General features: G+C 59.8%; 1 protein-coding gene across 2 annotated transcripts in view; it reads left to right on the forward strand.

Moving 5' to 3' along the window:
* CDH4 (cadherin 4) overlaps positions 1–16,447 on the forward strand; it is a 504,369-nt gene that overhangs the window by 188,957 nt on the left and 298,965 nt on the right. The window contains exon 2 of one of the 2 annotated variants that reach the window (XM_049100352.1): positions 3,746–3,874. The exons of the other annotated variant lie outside the window; for it this stretch is intronic. The gene's annotated coding sequence lies outside the window, so the exon portion shown is untranslated. The remainder of the gene's footprint in view (positions 1–3,745; positions 3,875–16,447) is intronic. 2 annotated transcript variants of the gene reach the window in all.

Consider the following 16,447-nt stretch of genomic DNA (forward strand, 5'->3'; position numbering starts at 1 on the left):
AGAGGCGGAGAGCGGGAGAGGGAGGGACACCCCCAGACCCCTGCGGCGTGGGCGAGAGCCACGGCAGGATTCTCGCCCAGTATTCATCGAGAAATCTTTCGGACTTACAAAAGAGCTGGGCGTGGAACACCTGGACACCCCCGTGTAAATCCTGCCCTTCATGTGCTGCCGCGCGTGCTCCGTCCCATGCCCACCCCTACATCACCGTCCTTGTCCCGGTTCCAGAACAGCAGTGGGGGTGCCAGCCGGCTGCACCCGGACACCCCAGCAGGATTTGCTGACATTTTTGAGGCAGACGGTCACAGAGAGAAAAACACACACGTTCTAAGTTCAACAAACACATACACGTGCGCAACCAAAACGCTTATCAAGGCACAGAACATTCCAGAAAGTCCTCTTGTGCCCTGGTCAGCGCTCCCCACACACCTGGCCCCAGAGGCAGGTGCTGCTCTGACGTCTCTGAGTTGCCCGCCTGTGTGCATCCGCCCGCAGCGCACCTGTCCGGGCTGTACCGCGGCTTCGGTTTGGGTTTGGGTTTGGGTTTTGCCGCCCACCAGACGGCGGCGCTGCCCGCATGCGGCTGTTACGAACGAAGCCATCGCGACCACCTGTAAACGCTCCGCCGGGGCAGGTGTTCCCGCTTCTCCTTGGTGACCGCTCTCGGCCGCGGTCCCTTCATCTGGCAGAGCGGCGGCCCCGGCGCCTACCGTCCTCGTGGTGCCCCCGCCCGTGTCAGGTGTCTCCGTGGACCGCGTGTTCGGGTCCCGCCTGATGTTCGTCTGTGTTTTCTGTTCCTGCCCTGGAAGGGGAACGTGTGTGGTCCCTCCAGGTTTATTATTGACGTGGTTGGAGTCGGATCTCCCCCTTGATGTTTGTGGTTTTGTCTCCCTTTGTGACCTCTCTCTCTCTCTCTCTCTCTCTCATCTTTCTTTTTATTTCAATTGATGCCTTTTTTTTTCTTTTAGAATTTTGAGTTATTTATTGGAGTCTTACTTCTGCCCTTTAAGTTAGTTTAGGGTTGTTGTAGGGATTGCGGTGGACACCACAGCCCACTTGAGGCTTCATTCGGGGAGAAGCCGAGGCAGAGCCGTGGGAGGGCGGGCGGCGGGGGCCAGCCCGTCTGCAGTGCAGCGAAGGAGGATGTTCAGAGTGTCTGGCGCGGGCGACCACAAACGTACGCTCATGCTCTCCTTACCGTGTAAATATCGATGCTTTAATAATTGATTGTAAGCAAACTCAGGGGATGGCATGGCTCGTTTTTATTACCTCTTTGAAGATAATTCAATTTAATAACTGCTGGATTTCTAAATCCCCTTACTATTTATAGTAAGCATTGGGTGTTAAGATCAACTCCCGAGAACCAAACAGCCACGGCGGGTCTCGTCACCTGCCCCCCTCTGCAGGTGAGTCGAGGACGGTCACAGGAGGACCATCCCAAAAATGGACATGGTTTTTTGACCCAGGATCAGTGGAAACTCTGTCCTACTGGCTCTGTCTCCCCTGTGAGGAGGAATTAAGCTGAGTGAGGGCCCCAGGGCTGTCTGGTCCTCTGGAGGAGCCTCCTCCAGGGTGTGCATGGAATCCTGTGGGCCGGGAGCCTGGGGCAGAAGAGGTGGACGTATGGTTGAGCGAGGATCCGACTCGGAGCCAAGTGTCGGGCTGTGCAGGGAAGGTTTCTCAGCCCACCCTGTGTGGCTGGAGGGTGCCTGGCTGGAGGGCAGCCTGCCGTCCCACAGGCCTGCATGTGCAGGGACCCCATGGGGGCAGTGGTTTGGAGTGAGGCCCCAGGGCCAGACGCCTCTGATTGATCCTGGTTCCCCCAACACCTCCAAGCCTCATGTGCTCATCCCCAGATTGGGCAGGGGGGACAGATCTGTGTCTGGGAGGGTCAGTGGGGTCATGCACCCAAAGCTCTTAGAAGAGCACCAGCCCATCCCAAGTGTCACGGAGTCATCACTGGGCCATTATAACTATTATTATTAATTTTATGATGGCTCTTGTTGCCGTGACAATGGCCCTCAGTGTGAGGACCACCGCTTTCCTGTTGGGAGCCACCGGGGTGTCCTCCTCGGATGTGGGGTCGCCCGGCTGTGCACGGCCTCCTCTGGCCTCAGCATGGGGTGAGCGGTCAGTCGTTCGTCTATATTACCGCCGGGTTTGTCAGGTAATGAAGACAGCACGGGCTGCACTGGGAAATGGAAATGAAATTTTTAATAGCATCTCCAGCAGTGACGAAGAAAGGAGGGCACAGGAAGCCCCAGCTCAGCGGCCACAGATTACAGAGTTGTTACTCACACTTGCCTTTGGAGGCACGAAGTGCATTAAGATGCTGCCTTGGGAGTGAGCTCACACTCAGGACTCGCTTGTGAAAACCGCACATTGTCCGAGCCGAGGGCAGTGCACACACGCTGCCTGACAGGGTCAGGGCCTGCCCCGCCCGAGCATCAGGTGCCGCCTCAGACCACGACCCAGCTCACCCCCAAGGGATGTGCGGCCTGTGTGAGCTTGTGAAGGAGAGAAAGTTAGAATGAGAGGAGACCAGTGGCTGCAGCTGTATTTGTGTTCTTGCCCCTGGAGGTGTTCGGAGGCCCAGATGGCGGGAGCTCCTGCAGCCGCCTGCCGTGGGCAGGTGTTGTGATGAGATGTGACCCTGGTCGCCAGGGGTGACCGCTGGATGGGTCGCCATAGGGTGAGTGGGAGCAGTTCCTACAAATTTTCGTGGTTCGTCTCTGTGAGCTGTGTTGAGTCTGTTGGCCAGTCGAGCGCCTGTCCTTCGGCCCCGTGACCCGGGATCCCCAGAGAGCCTGGGTGCAGGAGGCTCACTGGGAGTTTCAGGCCCCTCGTGGGCACAGGCAGGTGTTCCTATGATCCCTCTTGCCACAGAGTCAGGAAATGCAAACTCATTATGTTTGAAGATCTGGAACGGTTACCGCTCTGCAGCAATCCACCGAGCGTGTCTCTCCAGGAAACTAATGAACTCAGGGAAGAAAGAACTTTCTTCTCCCGTAGATAGCAGATGATCTCCATTTTTTGTAGAGCCCTAGACTGGTCATACCTGGTCACGCTTGGAGCAAGAGGAAAGCCCGAGTGGGGAGGCGGCACCACGTTCCAGCATCCTCACTCGAGCTGCTTCTCCGTATTGGATGCTAAAGCTCCAAAGTTTCAGGGTCAATGACTCCTTCCCCCAAAAATAAATAAATAAATAAATAAATAAATAAATAAATAAATAACTCCATCCTTCCCGTGAGCAGCTGAGCGTAATTTGGATACTGTTTGGCCTCTCTGCAGAAGAGCTGATGCAGCTGGATGGAGGAGGAGGACCCAGGGAAACTGAGAGAAACAGAGTGTGGCCCCTAGGAAATGCCCCTGGTTATTGCTACTTACCTGGCTCCCTGTTCAGGGCGTTGAGACTCAAGAATGATTTTATTAGGCAAGCGGTGCAGTCGGGAAGAGCCGTGGTCCAGATGTCAGGAGCCTCCTTCAGCCTGCTGACCCCACTACTTCTGAGGGCACCTGTCTCCACGACCTGGAGACGCCACTCTGGTTGCCCGACTCGGGAGGGGCTCAGTAGTGGGTGGAGGAGCGTGTTCCAGAAAGCGTGCCGCGCCGTGTGGACTAACGGGGTTCCAGGGTACTTGTGGGGATAACCAGAGTCCACCTGTCGCTGTCACCACCATCGTTAGGGAGCCAGAGGGGAACGCAGCTAGACCCCACTAATGAAGCTTCTCTGTTCTCTTCTTCCTAGGTAAGTGATCCCGCCGCCGAGCTGGACGCGCATGCCCGTGACACACCCGCCTGCCTGCGAGAACGTGTCTCCGCTCCCCTGGTTTCCCCGGGGTGCTGAGCAGAGGGCCCGTGTGAGCTGGGAGGATTGGTGAGCGCATCCGCCGCTCCAGCTGCGTGCGAGCGACACTGGTCACACCTCGGGGTCTGTGATGCGCCGCTAACGTGCACGTGAGGAAGGGGCGGAGATGAGGTGGCCAAGCAGCGAACCAGTTTCTCTCTAATTTGAGAAACCAGCATAGAAAACAGTTAACCTCGGGGGCGCCTGGGTGGCTCGGGCGGTTGAGCCTCTGGCTCTCGGTTTCCACTCAGGTCGTGATCTCAGGGTCGTGGGATCGAGCCCCACGTCGGGCTCGGCGCTCAGAGGAGAGTCTGCTTGGGATTCTCTCCCCCTCTCCCTCTGCACCCTGCACTCATGTGCTCTCTCTCTCTCTCAAATACATAAATCTTAAAAAGGAAGAAGGTGGTCAGACTCCACGGGGATGCGATCTGCAAGGCCCAGGTGATGCAGAGCGCAGGATTCCCGCGTGAGCTTCAGGCCTAGCAGCCTGGTGGTGGTCGGTCTGTCCATCTTGTTGCGTGTGACCTGAGAGCACGGACACTTGCCGGGAGTCCGTTTCCTGCTTCTCCGGAGTGTCCGCAGGTTGGCTCTTTTGAGGCTAAGGTGGTTCTTTTGGTTTGTGGCAACCAGTTCAGAGGTGTTTTCAGGTTTTTTTAAAAAAATTAACAATAAGTCGCTAATGGTCTGTCCTGCTCACTGGGAGGCAGCGTTAGGTACACGTACATCGGCGTGATCAGGAGATGCAGTGGCTGACCTGAGCTGTGCAGGGAAGTCCTGCCCCGGCCCTGAGTGGCGGACCTGTCCCTCCCCTGAGCTCATCTGGAACCGTACCCGTGCTGCTCTTCCACAAAGAGAACAGCAACGCCGAGCCGTGAGCTCTCCCAGGCCGGCCGTGCCGTGTGTTCGTACACTCCCACCTCGTGTCGCGTGGGGTCGGACGTGGGGGGAGCTCAGGAAACCAAGGGATGCCGGGAGCCAGGGTGATGGTCGTCCCTGCCTGAGCGCGCCCGGCCCGCCTGCTGGGGGGGCTCCCCGAGCGCTACAGGGAGCCCCTCCCCCTTGGCGTGAGCTTCCCGGTGTCCGGGGAGTGGAGGGAAGTGGGACATCAGGAGAGAGAAGCCGTCCTCCTCCTGTGTCGTCCCTGGTGGCAGCTACTGTGGTCAGGAGACCAGCAATACCCCCGTCCGTACCGGCGGGTCCTAACGGACAACAGTCCCAATGTGCTGAGACAAAACACCCGGAAGGTTCTGTGTGGTTGTTTGGCCAATTTACTTACTAAGACAGTGGGGTGACGTTGAAGTTAAACTCACGGACTTCCTCTAGGCCGCAGATGATTTGGCCTCGGGAAAATTCTCAGTGGCCGGGCGGGACCCAGGGAGAAGGCAGCCGGGAACAGCGTGGGCGGTACGTGCCCCGGGGAGCGCGGGGGAGGACGGGGCAGTCGTGTTGCATGAGCCCGGGCAGCCAGACCCCCGGGGTGTTCGCTCTGCGTGGAGGAACCGGGTCAGGAAACGGGGCGCGCCGTGGGGCGGAGGCCCTCTGGGGAGAAGCAGCGGCTCGCCGCGGCCCGGGGGGAGGGCATCGCTCTGCGCGGTCTCAGGAGCGTGTCGAGGCGGCCCCGGTGCACACACCCGATTGTGAACGTGAGGGACTGTCTTTTAAAACGACCAAGGAAATAGGGGAAAAGGTCACAAGATAAAGACTGGTTTCCCTAAAAGGGAACCCAAACCCTCCTTTGGAAACGCAGCCGGGTTGTCTTTGTGGGTTCGAGGGAGCGTGAAGGGGGGCGTGTTCTGCAGGTTCTGGGTCGGGCGGGGGGAGCCGGCCTCGCCCTGACTCCGGCGTCTGCAGGAGGACTTGGGTCACAGGCCATGTGAGGACGCAGGTCAGAGTCCCCTTGAGTCCCAGGCCCGCCTCTGGCCAGAGGATGCCGATCCAGGGGTGGAAGTAACCACGTTGTGAGCGAATTGGCCGACCTTCCGTGTCATCGGCCTCATGGTGCCCAGCCCGGCAGGTGAGTCTGTGGGTAAAATGCGCAGCGCTCCCCGTTCGCTGTGAGGAGGGCCACTTAGTCCCACACGGAACTGTGTGTCTTTGGCGAGAGACTTTCCCTGGACGTGCCCCTTCCTTGCTCGCTGCTCCGCTCCGGGCCGGGTCCTCTGGCTCAGTGTGGCCGCAGCGAGGGCCGCTCCTTTTGTCCTCCTTCGGATCAGGGCACCGCCGCCTCTGGGACGGGGACCTCACTACTGACAGGTGTCCTCAGGGCTCTCGAGTCCCCGGGCTCGGCATTCGATGCCCCAGGCGGCGCCCCGCACGCGGCGCTGCAGAACGCCCACTGCTCCGTGGGGTCACTCCGTGGCTGGACACCGGTGGGGCCAGGACACGTGACCCTCCTGGGACACCCAGGCCTTCATTCGTCCCGAGCCCGGCTCGGTCTGGGGTTCAGGAGGCCAGGTCGGCCTTTCGGAATCCAGTTGTAGAGCCGTGTTTCCAGCTTCACCTCTAGAGACGTGTTTGCTGCTGAAATGAGGCTCAGCATCGGTGAGTCCGCGGGAGGACTTCCGCCCCCGGGCTGTTTGGCAGCACCCGTAGCTCAGGGGCTCCCGGCCGGGGTGGCCCGCGCCCAGGAGGTGTTGGGCAGTGTCTGGAGGCATTTTGGTTGTCGCCACGCCCCGGGGTGAGGCATCCACTGGCGTCTGCAGGGGACAGTCAGGGGCGCGGCTAGACGTCGCATGGGATGGCCCCCAACGCAGATGCGTCCTGCCCCAGGCGTCACCGGGGCCAAGGTTGAGAGACCCTGACGTCACCAGTGACCAGAACGTCAAAAGAATTAACGTTAACACCACAGGAACGTTAATTTAAGGCATATTAACGCGACAGTTGAAACAGATGGTGTGCAAAGGGGATGCGCCATGTCATTCTCGAGCCTGTGAGGTCCGCGGGGTGCTTACGCCCCCCTTGTAGATGGGGACAGAGCCCCGAGGAGCCGGGCAGCGGCCAGGCCTACAGCGCGTCGCCGACAAAGCCGCCTGGAGCCGCCCCTGCAGCAGCGCCGCGTCCTCGGCCATGCTGTCCACTCAGCAGGGGTCGGGCCGTGGGGCCTCCCCGCCGCGAACACTCATGGGGCCAAACCCCAGGCCCCAGGCCCCCGCCCGGTACCTGGCCTCCCTGCGTGCCTGCCGCATTCTTGCCACGTGCCAGTCTGACCGATGACCTAATTGGTGCCAGAAACACGGTCACAGCGATTCTTTCCCGGCAGCTCTGCGTGGCGACGTTCACCTCGATCTGGGCCCCGAGTCCGGGGGAAGGAGGCGCACGCCCCCCTCGTCCCCACACACCTGCTCATCGCTTTCCCGGCTCCACCCCGAGGGCTTGACTTAGAAGAAGTGTCTGGTTTGATGGGGGGAAGAAAAGACGAAACCACAAAGTGGGCGTACGAAGCACCGCGCGCGGGGAAGGTGTTCCTCTTCCAGGCACAGCTCAGCACCCCCGCCTTCACTGTTGAACATTTGGCTGAAGATACAGGGCTTGAGGCTATTTTTCTTGCAGAAATTGTTTTTGATTCCACTTCTGCTTTCATTCACGGCTTGGAAGGAAGGCCTGGGATGTGAGGTGTGCGGGGCGTGCCAGCGGCTGCCGCAGGTGGGGGTGAAATGCGAGGGGAAGGCAGCCAGGGCTGGGCAGGGCCAGGGGCAGGGGGAGGGCAGGGCCAGGGCCAGGGCCAGGGCTAGGGCCAGGGCAGGGGCAAGGCCAGGGGCAGGGCAGGGGCAGGAGCAGGGCAGGAGCAGGGCAGGGCCAGGGGCAGGGCAGGGGCAGGGCAGGGGCAAGGGCAAGATCAGGGGCAGGGCAGGGCCAGGGGCAGGGCAGGGGCAGGGCAGGGGCAAGGGCAAGATCAGGGGCAGGGCCAGGGCCAGGGGCACGGCAGGGGCAAGGGCAGGGGCAGGGCCAGGAGCAGGGGCAGGGCAGGGGCAGGAGCAGGGCAGGGGCAGGGGCAGGAGCAGGACAGGGGCAGGAGCAGGGCCAGGGGCAGTGGCAGGAGCAGGGGTAGGGCCAGGGGCAGGGCAGGGCCAGGGGCAGGGCAGAGGCAGGGGCAGGGCCAGGGGCAGGAGCAGGGCCAAGGGCAGGGCAGTGCCAGGGGCAGGGGCAGGGGCAGGAGCAGGGCAGGGGTAAGGGCAGGGGCGGGGCAGGGCCAGGGCCAAGGCCAGGGCCGCCGTCGGGACTGTTACCGGGCTGCCTGGGGCAGGGAGGCTCTAAGTCGGTCCCCCCGGCTCGCCGGGGGTGCGTTGTCCCCGCACACAGGGTAGCGGCTCTGGGATCCCGTCCGCCATCCGGGAGGCAAGTGTATTGAAGAAGTAATTCGGTATTTGTGTGCCTTGCGGCCCGAGCACGTGCGCTCGCCCACAGGTTTGGGGCAGGGAGGGCAGCCTCGCATGTGGCCAGGCCTGTGGTCTGCAGAAGGCCCCGGGGGGTCCAGGTGAGGATGCCCGTCCGCCAGCCCCTCAGCCCGCGGGGAGCTGCTCTTCTCAGTGGGGGGACCTGCTGCAGGGCAGCTGTGCGTCCCGGGGCCTTCGGGTCACCCAGAGAGCGACGAGGCCCAGCCACGCGGACGCAAGGCCACGGCCCGACTCGGTGGCCCGCCACCACCCGGTTCCCCCACACTGCGGCTTTAGTGACCCGCACCCCGCTTTCAGGGCGTTGGCTTTTCTCGTTTGGCCGGGTGAGTTCGCAACATGTTGTGTGAGTTTTTCAGTAGAATATAGTTTCTTAAGTCAGATGCAACAACTAAAAATAAATATATGTACACACACATACACAGACATTTATAAATACAGGCATTTTCTCCAAAGGTAATTTTTCTAAAAGCCAGAATAGCTTTTGGGACCACATCTAATTAGGAGATTGTAGAACAACGCAGAGCCATCTTGATTATAATAACCGTCTTCAGATAATGCGGTGTTAAATTAGCTCACTCAACATCTATTTTGTAAGTAGATTTGGTTTATTTTTAGTTCTTATTTGAAGCCAGGAATCCAAATGGAGGCGAAGGGTTTCAGCGAGCGAGCGTGTGAGACCAAGGGGAAGGCGCCCGCGGGGCCGGGCCTGGCGGCTCCTCCACCAAGCTCCGTGCTTCTCGGGAGGAAGTTTGAAGAAGAGGTGCCGTCGGTGCGGGCAGGGCTCGCTCGGCCTCAGAGACGAGCTTCCACGCGAAGGAAAGCAAGTGGCGGACGCTCAACACCGGCGGCGCGCCCTGCACGCGTGCGAGCGCGGCCCTCAAGTTGCCAAGGTCGACGACAACAAGGGGAAACCGGAGGCCCGCCCTCACCTGTTGGAAGCTGGTCCGACGGGCCTCGCGCTGGCGGGTGGCTGAGGACGGGTGGCACAGTAGTTACTGCTGATTAAGGAGCCACTGCGTCTTGAAGACGCGGCTCCGGCGTTCAGTTAATCTTCCAAAGCCGACACCGGAGCGTTCTCTAAAGTGATTGCTCCTAAAATGCTTTTCGGCCCCCCTCACCCTCTGCATCTCCTTCTGATGACCTACTAGGGGCCTCCGCTCCCCGCCCTTGCGGAACTGGGTCACGCGGGGAGGCGGGCGTCGTGATGTATGTTCCCGTAGCCTCAGCCACTTAACCTGCCGCTCCGCCGGGCCGGAGACGACAGGAAGCTGATTATTCACAGCGCAAGCAGGCGGCGGCTGGGGCAGAGGATGGTCAATTTAAACGATCGGGGCTCGTTTCTCCCTGTGTTTGAGAATCTCTGTGGCAGGCCTGGCGGAAAAAACCCACCCACCGGGTCTTCGGAGTTCACACACTCACTCATGCACGCACGCACAGCCCAGCTGCCACCGAGGGGACGTGCGACAGCAGAGATCTGACGATCGTAGATCGGCGACAGCCTCGGACACCCAGCTACCCGGGTGCGGCGCCGAGCCAGGCCCTGATTAGGACTGTGCCATCGCTCGGGGACCGCGGGGCCTGATGACAAACCCAGGGTCGGCGGAAACGAGACTTTTTTTTTTTTTTTTTCCGATGCAAACACACGAGGGAACGAGTCTATTTCAATGCAGACGAAGGGTGCCTTGGTGAACGTGCAGCTTCCCAGCGCGCCCGCGTGGCAGCTCTCAAGGGCAGAAGAAGAGAACTCACTCTCCGTAGGCATCCTATCAGGAATGGGGAAATTTTGCAGGTACTTACCCTGCAGTATATCCGTGAGGGGGGGAAAAATAAAATTGAGTTGCACAGCTAGCGTGTTGGAGGGCTTCACAGTCAAGGCATGGAAGTAGAGGGTAGCGGAGGAACAGAAGGAAGGGTGAGGTGTCCTGTAGGCTGGGTCCCCGGATGTGGATTTGTAGGCTCTGCCTCGGAAAACGGCAGCGTGTGGTGTAGACCCGGGCTGGGTATGGGGTCTCTGCACCCCGAGGCGATTCCAGCACCTGCCCACCCGCCAGCCGCAGCCCAGCTCCACAATAACCCTGGAGGCGGAAACTTCCAGCTCAGTCGCTGACACCTGCCGGTGCCTCCCGCCTCGCCCTCCCGAGCACACACGTTGCGCACACTGTGGTTCGTAATCCCCCGGACGGTCCAGTGACCACGACAGATATCCAATCCCATGGCGGAGATGGGGCCGGCCACCCCCTGCGCCCCCGCACCAGGCAGCAGGACGCCCCCCGTCCCTGCGAGGGGAAGTCACCGGCCCACCTGGCAGTCCAGCGCATTCAGATAATAAACGTGCACCGTCGCCCGCCTTGGACGGCAGTGACGCCCCACGTCCGTGCCAACCCCCTGAACCAGGCCTCGTGCCTTCACTCACAGTCCCCCAGGGGCGATCGGGGCCCCGCGGAACGCACGGCCGCGGCCCATCCAGGAGCACACCCTGCACGCCAAGCACCCCGCGCCCGGAGATGTCCTTCTGCTAAACACCCCTCAAAAGAAGCACCCGAGAGTATAGACGCCGGCAGATTCCAAATCACTAAATTTCTGGGTTGAAGATCTTTCTGATCAGATTTTCAAACAACTTTAAATGAATAACACTCCACTGAAAAACACACACAAAGCTATACAGGCTTCAATAAGGAAATTTCAAACGCTGAATATAGATGCAGCTGATATTTACAATGATTTCCAAATGATGTTAACCCAGCCATTAGCGCAGTTTACAATTGATTTTAATGAGAACCTTCACCATATGGAAAAATCCCCCCGCCCCCTCTCTCTCTCTCTCCCTCCTTTCTTACCCCTAAAATATGACGCTCGCTCCGTTAACATCCTGAGATACCAGCTGCGTGTGAAAATCTCGCTATCAGCATCTGGGAAGGGTAACATGATGTCCTTACCTCTGAAGTGCGAGATGTGACGCTGCGGTGGGGGGCGGGGCCCGGCCCTTCCCCTTCCCCATCCCCTTCCCCATCTCCTTCCCCATCTCCTTCCCCATCTCCTTCCCCATCTCCTTCCCCTTCCCCATCCTCTTCCCCTTCCCCATCCCTTCCCCTTCCCCATCTCCTTCCACATCCCCTTCCCCTTCCCCATCTCCTTCCACATCCCCTTCCCCTTCCCCATCTCCTTCCCCATCTCTTTCCCCTTCCTCATCCTCTTCCCCTTCCCCATCCCCATCTCCTTCCCATCTCCTTCCCCTTCCCTTCCCCATCCCCTTCCCCAACCCATTCCCCTTCCCCATCTCCTTCCCCTTCCCCATCCCCATCTCCTTCACCTTCCCCTTCCCCATCCCCATATCCTTCCCCTTCCTCATCTCCTTCCCCATCTCCTTCCCCATCTCCTTCCCCATCCCCATCCCCATCCGCATCCCATCTCCTTCCCCATCCCCATCCCCTTCCCCATCTCCTTCGCCATCCGCATCCCCATCTCCTTCCCCATCCCCATCCCCATCTCCTTCCCCATCCCCATCCCCATCTCCTTCCCCATCCCCATCCCCATCCCCTTCCCCTTCCCCTTCCCCATCCCCTTCCCCATCTCCTTCCCCATCTCCTTCCCCATCCCCTTCCCCTTCCCCTTCCCCATCCCCATCTCCTTCCCCATCTCCTTCCCCATCTCCTTCCCCATCTCCTTCCCCATCCCCATCTCCTTCCCCATCTCCTTCCCCTTCCCCATCTCCTTCCCATCCCCATCTCCTTCCCCTTCCCCTTCCCCATCCCCTTCCCCATCCCCTTCCCCAACCCATTCCCCTTCCCCATCCTCTTCCCCTTCCCCATCCCCTTCCCCATCCCCATCTCCTTCCTCATCTCCTTCCCCATCTCCTTCCCCATCCCCATCCCCTTCCCCTTCCCCATCCCACCACCCCCTCCTTCCTGGCCCCGGTACCCCCTGCACCCTGCTGTCCCCCCTCCTGCCTTCCTGGCCCCTGGCGCCTGTCACTCACATCTCCCCTTAAAGCCAACCTCAATAGCCACCTCCTCCAGGAAGCCACAGGTGATTATAGTTCCCTTCCCCGCACATATAGCTGAATCTCAGGTCAGCCTCCGTGCCTCCCTCATGTGTCACTTGAATCACAGCAACTGCCGTGCGGCCCCCTGCACGAATCTTCCCTCCGTGCGGCTTCCTCCAGGCAGGAGGCAGAGCCTGGGAGCTGGTCTGCGGCCGGGGGGCAGCACTGGTGGGCGTCTGTGAGGACGGCTGCCCCACCCCGCTCACCCCTCTGCCCCCCGGCTCCACCCGCCTCCATCCGAGCAGGGGCAAGGGCATTAACTGAGTGACCAGATTTTTACTGAGGCCGCGTCTTCACGGGGCCTGGAGTTGGCTGGTGATGTATCGACACGGTCCTCAGCAGGGGAGCCGCGTTAGGAGCGGCAGGTTGATTTAGCCTCGGAAAACACAGATGGAAGCTTGGCTCAAATATTCATCATCTCAAGAGCAGCTCTGGAATCGTGGTCCAGAGGATTTAGGGGGTCGTAAAGAGGACATCAGGAAGGGCTGGCCTCACGGAGGCCTCCAGACAGCTGGCCTCGAGCCCGGGGCGAGGGGCTGGTTCACAGCCCGGGCGACCCTTCACCTGGAGACCAGGTGCCGTCGTCCCTGCGCCTCCCTCCACGGCGCAGCACAGGTTCAGAATCGTGTGTTGAGATGAGAGAGCTTTTGTTCAATGTGGAATTTTCTTACTTTTACATCCGGCAGCCCACAGGAAGGTTTAAAACCTCAGGTGGCCCAGCGCCCCATCCCCCTCGGCTTGTACCCCGCTATTAGACGGGAACGGGGTTTCCTGGCTCCCTGTCCGGAGTCCCTCTTGACGACGTGATTGAGCCATGGGCTCCGTCACAGGGACTGTCACCCTGCGTGGAAATTCGAGGAGCAAATGTGCGGCGAGTGCCCGGCTTCCGTGCCCCAGTGCAGTCCGCCCACCGTAGGGCACGATCCCTCTCTTAACTACAGCCAGGAGCGGAGAGCACTGTGCACGGTTACAGGCAAAGACAAAACAACTGCATCTGACTTTTTTTGTCTTCTCAGAAGGCTCATCTCAGTGCCTCCCCCCTCTCCTCTCTCTCCCTGGGGCTGGTCCAGTTTTCACACAGACTCCCTCCCCTGTACCTGCTCCCGGGCAAGCCCCAGAGCCCCTGTGCCTGTCAGCCAGGCCCTGACCCTCCATCTGCAAGCCGCCCCCTTGCTCGGATGCTCCCCATCATGGGACCATGCACTGGTGTCGGGAGGAATGGGGGCCCCCACTCTGGCAGCCAGCCTCTGGGCCACGGGCTGGAGAGTGGACACGGGCCCCCTCTTCCCACAGCCCTGGGGCCTCAGTCCGGCAGGGACAGGCCCACAGACCTGCACATCCCGCCCTAATGGAGTGGCCTGTTCAGCCCCTCCCCTGCCCTGCCCTGCCCTGCAGTTGCTCCCCAGGACGACTGTCATTTATGGAACCTGCATCGGACACTATGTGACCGTCCCATCCCTCATCTCTTGGACCCCTCGAAACTATAACCTTGAGGTCGATGCGATAACACCTTCTGATTTACAGAAGGGGAAACCAAGGCACGGTGCCTGAGCTGCATCACACGCGGGAGGCAGGATCTGTGCTCTCGCCACCCCGGATACGAGCCACAGCACCACGGAACATAGTTCACAAGCTCATCCAGCAGACGGCTCGGCAGCTGGGCTGTTTCAAAGCACAGTGTCAGCTGGTGGAGAGCCCGGCTGGTGGTAACAGCACAGAGCCCGTGCTGGCTTGGGAGGAAATGTCAGGCCACCGTCTTGCCAAGAGAGGTCACCACAAATAACCGCGCACTGTTCCCAGGTCAGGAAGAGTGAGGTCGGCGCTCACGCCCAGCTCCTTTGCAGAAACTTGCCTTCAGCGTGCCTGCCTCCCCGTCCAGAGCACCTCGTCCTGGTCAGGACACCAGGCAGGGCTCCTTTCAAAACCTACAACCACTCCTGTTTTTATAACTCAGGCCTTCCTCCCTTTATTGGGATATACCACCCCGAAGATGCACAGGTGACAGCACCCAGCCGGGTGACTGTTCACAGACAAGACCCCAGTGTAGCCAGCACCCAGGTCAGGTCACCCCGAGCTCTGATCCCACTATCCCGAAGGGTGGCCAAATTCCCAAACTCAACCTTTTTGACTAGTTTGCCGGACTCTGAATGTGAGGTACACACAGTCTCTTGTGGCTTGAACCTTGAGTGGGGCAAGAGGCTTGGAGTCCGTCCGCGGTGTCATGTGCAGCCCAGCGGGTCCATCGTGCATTTGCTTTTCCTCTGCAGACGGAGACCAGGATTGTTGACCCATCGCCGGCTGACAGCGCTGGGGAGATGTCCAGGATCAGGAGACAGGGCTGTGGGGACTCCCGGGCTCGGGCATTGCCGGGGCCTGGCCCAGGTGTGTGCCCCGCCTCAGTGGAGCCCTGCAAATGGCCTTCCAGGGGCGCCGGCCCACAGCCCTGGGGCCGCCTAGGAGCCCCCAGTGTGACTTGCTCCTCGGCCACTCCTGACCCCGGAGCTTGTTGAGTGGCTAAGCCCCTCGGGCTACAGGGGGAGGGTGACGCCCGTGCCACCCTCACAGGATTGTGGAAGGAATTGAACGAGCGGGTAATGACGCCAGAGTGCTGGGAACGGGACCGCCGGAATTGGGTTCCCTCTTACTCCCCTCACCCCGTGTTTCATCCCAAGCAGCCCGCTCGCTGCCAGCCCGGGATCCCCCCTCAGAGCCCGCAGGCCGCTCCCGTTTCACCCGCTGTCGCTTCAGGTATCTGCACACGGAGTCCAAATCCTTTGTGCCTTTCAAGGTCTCTTCTCCCTAAATGCACAGGTGTGGCTGCACAGCTTCAGGGGGACTTCCCGTGGTCGGGACCCCCGGTCACCAGGAGGGTGTGGCGTGCGTCACCTGTTCACTCTCAGGGACCATGTCCTTTTACTCATCAGATACAGCCCTTGGGTTCCAAAAGAACTTTTAAGAAGTAATGATTGTGGGGATCCCTGGGTAGCTCAGCGGTTTAATGCCGCCTTCAGCCCAAGGCGTGATCCTGGAGTCCCGGGATCGAGTCCCACATCCGGCTCCCTGCATGGAGCCTGCTTCTCCCTCTGCCCGTGTCTCTGCCCGCCCCCCGACCCCCGTCTCTCATGAATAAGTAAATAAAATCTTAAAAAACAAAGAAAGTAATGATTGTTACTGCAGGGGTCTAGCCCTCCCTCCCTCATGTGTCCCAGGCACTGGGCAGGTACTCATGCCACCATCATCCCTGTATTGACTATCCCTAGTTCCCAAACCCAGGAAGCCCGTGTGGCCTCCACAGCCAGCCTGGAGGGCTGCTGTTGTTCCCATTTTAAGAGCAACCCAAGGTGCAGGGGAGGGTCCCTAACCACAGCCTATGCTAACTCTGCCCCCCACCTCCCGAATAGGAAGAGTACTCTTGAAGGACAGACTGGAATCTGGACAGAACTAGATTCCCTAAAATGGTGGGGCTACATCCATCCGCTTCTCTACTTATCCACCCACCCATCCATCCATCCATCCATCCATCCATCCATCCATCCACCTGTCCATCTATCCATCCGTCCACCTGTCTACTTATGTATCCATCCATCCGTCTGTCCATCCACTCCTCTACCTATCCATCCATCCATCCATCCATCCATCATTCATTCACTCACTATCATGGGGCCATCCATTCATCCATCCATCCATCCGCTCATATGATGCAAGCTCCTGGGACTCCATCATTGGGATGATGCCACCTCTTGCTGGACTTTCTAGAAGCTGAGTGTGAGCATCACCCGTCATGTGACTTAACCGGTGAAGGTGTCCTGTTGCACTGGAGGCACCACCGCAAGATTCTGGGCTCTTGGACCTTCTTTCACTTTCCTTAGTGGAAAGGGCTTCGTGTTTAGTGACATTCGGCACTGTCATAGGTTGGCATGCTCCTCTGTCTTTGAAAGGTGACTTCAGCTCACTCTTATCAACACTTGGTGACTCTTTGGAAAACGCGATGCTTCCATTCTGGACACAGAGCGGATGTCTCTAAGCGATCGCCACTGTTTCTCGCCTCCGGGGCTTTGATTCCATTCCCCGGGATAATGGTCCAGTGGCTGGTGCTGGGAGATGGGCAACCGCAGGGAGGCCTGTTGGTCATTCTTGGCAAGAGCCTTTGTGACCAAGGGGCGGGTG

Source organism: Canis lupus, chromosome 24, assembly GCF_003254725.2.
Source record: "Canis lupus dingo isolate Sandy chromosome 24, ASM325472v2, whole genome shotgun sequence".
NCBI lineage: Eukaryota > Metazoa > Chordata > Mammalia > Carnivora > Canidae > Canis > Canis lupus.